Raw genomic sequence first — 7,907 nt, 5'->3', positions numbered from 1 at the left:
ATTAAAGATTCTTCAAAGATGCATTCATTTCTCATCTCAGATGCAAGTACATGGACCATTTGGACACGAGTGTTGGCTTGTTTTTGTCAAAGTTGTCTTTGGTGTGATTGGGATCAATGCGAGTCAAGTAAGTAGGTTGATACGTGGGTTCCCCACTATCTAACTCCTTTATCTAAAACAATATCCTTGTCAAACGATGACATGGAAAGTTCACTTGAGTATGATCGTCTATTAGATCTTGTATAGCCAGGACATGTTTTTGCAGTTGTTGCACCGCAAGGGAATGAAGAGAGATCGGAATATTGGTTGGCACGATGTGTATAGGGAAAACAAAAGCTAACACAACCAGTGACAAATGATGATGGGTTCACATATCCTACAGGTTCAGTTGTTGTTGTGGGAACTTGGTTGCGAACATACATGATTAGAAAGAATGGCATACATGCATTTGAAGACTATGAGAGACACAAAACCATTATAATGTATTCACACCTTATTATAGCTACAAATGTCAAGTTGTTATAGAATCAAGCAAAACCGAAGACCAAAGAGCTATGGACAGTGACTACTGTTGATCATGAAGCAATACTGGATACTCTTAAACAAAGAGATGACCCTTCAGGCACACTTGAGTAGTAGGTCTTTAATGGTGCCTTATTTTTTTATCATGCATTTCATTTCAAACAATGATCATTAAACCTTAATGTTCAAGTTTATTACGTGTATATTAAGGATGTGTTCAAAATGCAGGTCTATTGATGAACGTTTTTTTTGGGCAACACGGTTTTTGCATGCACATAGCAAGTACACTTGATATAATTGGAAGGGACGTATTTTTGTAACACCACTTATGTTCATCCATGCAATTTATGTGTAGACTAACAATTCTTAAAAATACAGGTTCATGCTAGCTCATTCGTCGTTGACAAGGCCCTCTCTTGGTGATGGTACATATTCCTTTATGCATTAATGAGATTAAATTGTGGGTCTTGTTGTGTTTATTATCATGAAGATGATTCAAATGCATGTGGCCAGGACACATCTGCAATGGATCAAATTGTCATGACAGATGATCTATTGAATCAAATATTTGACATTGACTAGTCAAGGTGGTCATCAAACTTTCACTCAGGTAACCTTTTCTATTTTTATTCATTAATGGTTTATAAAATAAAGTCAGTTAAATTTTGGCAATTGAATAACATTCTTTCATTTTCAGACGCTGAAATCAGATGCACCTAATATTCTTTCCACAATGGAGCATGGTGTTCTCTAGCAGTAGCAACTTTGACGCTTTTGACAGTAGTATGAGTCAGATTAGTAAATTTCTATTTTGATGCTTCCCACGGGGCTTTGCAACTTCACATTGTGAGTGTGCCCCTGTTACAAATGAATAGTACTTTAATCGACATAGATGTTCTATGATGGCTTTTTTGTAAGACTATATGGTTTTATTACATATATTGTAATTTAATCGACATATAACAATATCCAAGTGGCCGTTGGCATGAGCTTGAATATGGTAAGTTGTATGCATCTTGAAGTTGAATTTGATATGTTGTATACATCTTGAAGTTGAACTTTGATTAGACTTTGTCAGCATTTGATGAATCATAAATGTCATTTCATTATTAATCTTGTGAGTGTGAGGTGTAGGAATAATAACTAATTGAGAACATCAATTCAAATCCATAATATAGAGGATACTAATTTATTTATTGCAATTTAGCGTAGAACTTATTTATTTTATCTAATAATGAAATAGGTACAACTGTATTGAGATAAAATGAAGCTTTTCTCTCATATGAAGATGTCACATTGGCAAATTGGTCTATATTATAATACACAAGATGCAAGTAAAATCAAAATGCTCTTGTCAAATCCTTCCAAATTCTATGTTTACCTGTGACTCATTACTGTATGCTGGGAGAGGGAAGAGTGTGTGGCTTCTGGGTACAGTTTTGGACTTGAACCATATTGCATAAATCTCAAGGCTTCAACTTGATTATCATTAAAGGTTTCTGATTGTTTACAAAATATCCTTTCATATCGCTTCATGGATGTCACATGCATAGGGTATGACCCCGAGCATTCAATCGAGTGGGGGGGCAAAATAGGAGCAATTGTAGGGTAATAATGCCTAACTAGACATGTCGGAGCCGACGGTTCGTCATCACGATGAGAAGAATGAGAAATCAGCCACGTGACAACATTCAATTGAGTGAAACTGACGATTTTTTCACCAACAGAAAAATTGCTACCCTAACAAAACCGTAGGGCAACTTGAAAATCCAAGATAGGCTTTCGTAGAGACCCCTCTCGTGGCCTCGTAGGTTCAAATGGATTTCTCATAGGGTAATAATGCCTAACTGGATATGTCAGAGCTGATGGTTCATCATCGCGACGAGCAAAACAAGAAATCGGCCACGTGACAACATTCCATTGAGTGAGACTGATGACTTTTTTGCCAACCGTAAAATTGCTGCCCTAATAAAACCGTAGGGCAACTTGAAAAACTGAGATAGGCTTTTGTAGGGACCCCTCTCATGGCCCCGTAGGTTTAAACGGAACATTCGTAGGTGCCACAAATTCTGAGTTAGGGCCCATCAAAGTTTGACAATTTTGAGCACTTAGGGCGCTCAAGGGACGACACCGGTAGGGTATGACCTCGAGCGTTTGATTGAGTGGGGGGAAAAATAGGAGCATGCATAGGGTAATAATGCCTAACTAGACATGTCAGAGCTAACAGTTCATCATCACGACAAGCAGAATGAGAAATTGGCCACGGGACAACATTCTATTGAGTGAGACTGACGATTTTTTCACCAACCGAAAAATTGTTGCCCTAATAAAACCGTAGGGAAACTTGAAAAACCGAGATAGATTTTCATAGGGACCCCCCTCATGGCCCCGTAGGTTCAAACAGATCATTCGCAGGTGTCATGAATTCTGAGTTAGGGACCGTCAAAGTTTGACAATTTTGAGCACTTAGGGCGCTCAAGGGACGACGTCGGTAGGGTATGACCCCGAGCGTTCGATCTAGTGGGGGGGCAAAATAGGAGCATGCATAGGGAAATAATGTCTAACTGGACATATCAAAGCCGACGCTTCATCATCACGATGAGCAGAACGAGAAATCGGCCACGCGACAACATTCCATTGAGTGAGACTGATGATTGTTTTGCCAACAGAAAAATTGCTGCCCTAATCAAACCGTAGGGAAACTTGAAAAACTGAGATAGGCTTTTGTAGGGAGCTCTCTAATGGCCCCGTAGGTTCAAATGGATCATTTGCAGGTGCCACAGATTCCAAGTTAGGGCCCGTCAAAGTTTGACAATTTTGACCACTTAGGGTGCTCAAGGGACGACACCGGTAGGGTATGACCCCAAGCGTTCGATCAAGTGGGGGGGAAAAATAGGAGCATGCGTAGGGTAATTAATGCCTAACTTGACATGTCAGAGCCGACGGTTTGTCATCGCGATGAGCAGAATGAGAAATCTGTTGAAATGTGGTGACTAATTAGTAAAGTATTGTACACTCAGCACATATCCTCGTTGGGGTCCGAGGCCGGGCCGGGCCCTGGGCAGGGGTTTGGGGGTGGCAGCCCCCAAGAAAAGCGGGGGTTCAGGGGCGGCAGCCCCCGAGAAAAAAAAAATTTGCCTTTTTTTTGTTGATGAAAACCGACATTGTTATAAAACCCTAAAAAAGTAGACTTTGTTTGTTGCCCTAAAAACACATGTTATAAGCAGTTGGGATGCTTAAGGCATTGTAAGGTTGATGTACTGTTTTTGCTGGATAATAAGAAAGATTGGATGGTTGTGTATGGTGGACGTAACCCATTCTGGGTGAACCACGTTAAATCTCTGTGTTATCTGTGTCCTGTTTTATTTCTTTATCTTTTGTATTTAAATCTGCATATAATTGTTAGTTCATATTTGCCTCAGATCTACTTGAAACCCTAACAATTGGTATCAGAGCGAGGTTTTCTGTAAATTGGCAGGACTTTCATATTTGAGTGGGAGCAATGGAGGATTCCAAATTCAAGGTCGAAAAGTTTAACGGCTAGAATTATCAGTTATGAAAAATGCAGATGGAGGATTACCTGTATCAAAAGGATTTGTGGTGACCATTGGAAGGAAAGGCAAAGAAACCGACCATAATATCAGATGAAGAGTGGGACATTTTAGATAGAAAGGCAGTGGGATCCATTCGATTGTGCCTTGCGTCATCTGTAGCATTCAATATAACAGAAGCAAAAATGACTGTAGATTTGATGGCAACATTGGCTAAGTTGTATGAGAAACCCTCGACTTCGAATAAGGTATTTCTTATGAAGCGTTTGTTTAATTTGAAAATGAGTGAGGGAGGATCTGTAGGGGAGCACTTAAATGAATTTAATACAATTATTAGTCAATTGTCTTCGGTAATAATTACCTTTGTAGAATAGGTTAGGGCTCTCTTGATTTTATGTTCTTTGCCAGAAAGCTGGAATAGCTTGGTTATGGTTGTAAGTAACTCTATCTCTGGTAAAAATACTTTGGTATTTGATGATATTGTTGGTGTTATCCTAAGCGAGGAAATGCGAAGGAAAAGCACAAGTGAGACTTCAACATCATCGGGTAGTGTTTTCAATGTGGAGAACAGAGGAAGATCAAAGGAAAGAGGAAAAGGCCCTGGGAATGAGAAGTCACAAGGGAAGTCAAAGAAAGGATGCTCTCAATCTAGAGGAAAGAAAGATTGCTGGTACTGTGGAAAGCTTGGTCATCTAAAGAAAGACTGTTGGTCTCGGAAAAACAAAGAAGGAGACAAAAATAAAAATGACAGTAAGGAAGCTAATATTGCAAGTAATACTTTACAAGATGCTTTAATCTTATGTTTGGATAATGTTAATGATTCCTAGGTAATAGATTCTGGGGCTTCATTTCATGCCACCTCGATAGAAAATATTTTCTAGATTATGTTCAAGGTGATTTTGACAGATATATTTGGGTGATGATGAGCCCTATCAAATTGTTGGAAAAGGAAAGATACAGATCAAGTTGCAGAATGGTAATGACTGGTTTCTATAGGAGGTAATAAATGTTCTAATTTAAGAAGAAATTTAATTTCTAGAGGGCAACTAGGTAGTGAAGGTTGCATAGTTACCTTCTCAGACAGTATGTGGAAGGTCACTAAAGGATCATTAGTAGTAGCTAAAGGTGCGAAGGTAGGCACATTATATCTGTGTACTGGTAACACTTACTCTACCTTAGCTGCTACAGATAAAGTTACTGCAGGGACAACAACAATAAATGTTGCAAGAATAGATTCGATAATGTGGCACCATAGGCTTGGGCACATGAGTGAGAACGGGATGAAAATCCTTCACTCCAAAAATCTATTGCCAGGACTAAAGAAGATTGATTTAGAGTTCTGTGAAAACTGTGTTTATGGTAAACAGAAAAGAGTCAGATTTCTCAAGGTTAGGAAAGAGAAGAAGAGTGAGAAGTTAGAGCTTGTACATTCAGATGTATGGGAACCGGCTCAGGTATCATCTCTTGGTGGCTCTTGTTATTATGTTATTTTTATTGATGACTCAACCAGAAAAACATGGGTATATTTCCTAAAAGAAAAATCAGATGTTTTTGAAACTTTTAAGAAATGGAAAGCTTTGGTTGAGAATGAGACAGGAAAAAAGTTGAAGTGTCTCAGATTAGATAATGGAGGTGAGTATTGCAGCAAAGCATTTGAAGATTACTGTTCCTTAAATGGGATTCGAAAGCAGAAGACAGTTCCAGGAACTCCACAGGAAAATGGTGTGTCAGAGAGAATGAATAGGACCATCATGGAACATGCGAGGAGCATGAGATTGCATGCTAGATTGCCCTTACATTTTTGGGCAGATGTTGTATATACTGCTGTCTATTTGATAAATAGAGGACCTTCGACCCTTTTGGATGGTGGTATTCTAGAGGAGGCATGGACTGGTAAAAAGGTAAACTATTCTTTTCTAAAAACTTTTGGTTGCGAAGCTTTTGTTCATGTTGATAAAGAAAATAGAACCAAGCTTGATGCTAAATCTCAGAAATGTACCTTCATTGGATATGGGATAGATGAATATGGCTATCGGTTATGGGATTTTGAAAATAAGAAAATAATTAGAAGTAGAGATGTTATATTCATTGAGAAGGTTATGTATAAAGAACAAATGCAGGAAAAGAAGCATGAACAGGACAAACAAGAATATGTGGTGTTGGATGAGATTCCTGAAAATGAAATGCCACAGGTATCTGATGCTCAGCAACAACAAATTGTCCCACAAACTCCTGCAAGTGTTAGACATTCTACGAGGACAAGTAGACCCCCTGAAAGATTTTCTCCTTCTTTGTATTCTATTTTATTAATGGATTCTCGTGAACCAGAAGAATATGAAGAAGCAATGCAGGTAGATGCCAAACAACAGTGGGAGCTAGGCATGAAAGAGGAGATGGACTCCTTGATGAAAAATAAGACTTGGGAATTAGTCCCTTTACCTGTAGAAAAAAGAGCCTTGCCTAACAAATGGGTTTATTGGCTGAAGGAGGAGGAAGGAGGTCAAAAAATATATAAGGCCAGACTTGTGGTAAAAAGTTCTGCAAAGAAAAAGGGTATAGATTATGATGAAATATTTTCTCCAGTTGTAAAAATGACTTCAATTAGAACTGTACTTAGTCTTGTGGCTACAGATGATTTACATCTTGAACAATTAGATGTCAAAACAACTTTTCTCCATGGAGATTTGGAGGAGGAAATTTACATGTTGCAACCACAGGGATATGAGGTCAAAGGTAAGGAGAACTTGGTGTGCAGGTTGAAAAAAAGTCTATATGGCCTAAAGCAAGCACCCCAACAATGGCATTTAAAATTTGATAGTTTCATGGCTAAAAACAGTTATCATAGATGTCATTCTGATCATTGTGTATATTTAAAGAGATTTGATAATGGCAGTTATATTATCTTGTTGCTTTATGTTGATGACATGCTTGTTGCTGGGTCTAACATGCAACATATAAATGATCTTAAATAGAAATTAGCCAGGTCATTTGCTATGAAGGATTTGGGTGCAGCTAAGCAAATTCTCGATATGAGGATTACATGGGACAGGAAAAATAGAACCTTGATTTTGTCCCAAAGTGAGTATATAAAGAAGGTGTTGAAAAGATTTAACATGCAGGATGCAAAAGCAGTTAGTACACCTTTGGCTAGTCATTTCAAATTGACTAAGGAGATGTGCCCAAAGGCACAGCAAGAGGTTAATAAAATGTCTAACATCCTGTATTCATCAGCTGTTGGCAGTCTGATGTATGCAATGGTATGCACAAGGCTAGATATTGCACATGCAGTGGGAGTTGTGAGCAGGTTTATGAGTAATCCGAGTATGGAACATTGGAATGCTGTGAAATGGATTCTTCAGTATTTGAAAGGAACTACTACGAAGGCATTATGTTTCAAAGGATCTAATGCTGCTCTAAGTGGATTTGTTGACTCTGATCTGGCGGGTGATATTGATTCACGGAGGAGTACTACAGGGTATGTTTTTACTATAGGGGGAACTGCAGTCAGTTGGGTTTCTAGGTTGCAAAAGGTTGTTGGACTTTCAACCACTGAAGCTGAGTATGTTGCTACTACAGAAGCCAGCAAGAAGATATTGCAATTGACCGACATATAATATGGTCAGATAACTGTACGGGTCAATTCAAGAATGCCCGTATGTTTTATTGGTTGAGTAGAATGCATGTGGAGAGTCATATACCTCATATTTGGTGTTTTTTTTAGGCGGGGCATGGGAAGGGAGAGCATGATGGAGCAGGTGCATGTTTGAACAGAGCTCTAGTTAAGGAGCAATTGAGGATTTTAGGTGCAAATTTCTCTGATGCATGTTCTATTGT

The sequence above is a fragment of the Cryptomeria japonica genome, unplaced genomic scaffold (genome assembly GCF_030272615.1).
Source record: "Cryptomeria japonica unplaced genomic scaffold, Sugi_1.0 HiC_scaffold_121, whole genome shotgun sequence".
NCBI classification, from domain to species: domain Eukaryota; kingdom Viridiplantae; phylum Streptophyta; class Pinopsida; order Cupressales; family Cupressaceae; genus Cryptomeria; species Cryptomeria japonica.
Note: the sequence above shows the minus strand (reverse complement) of the source record.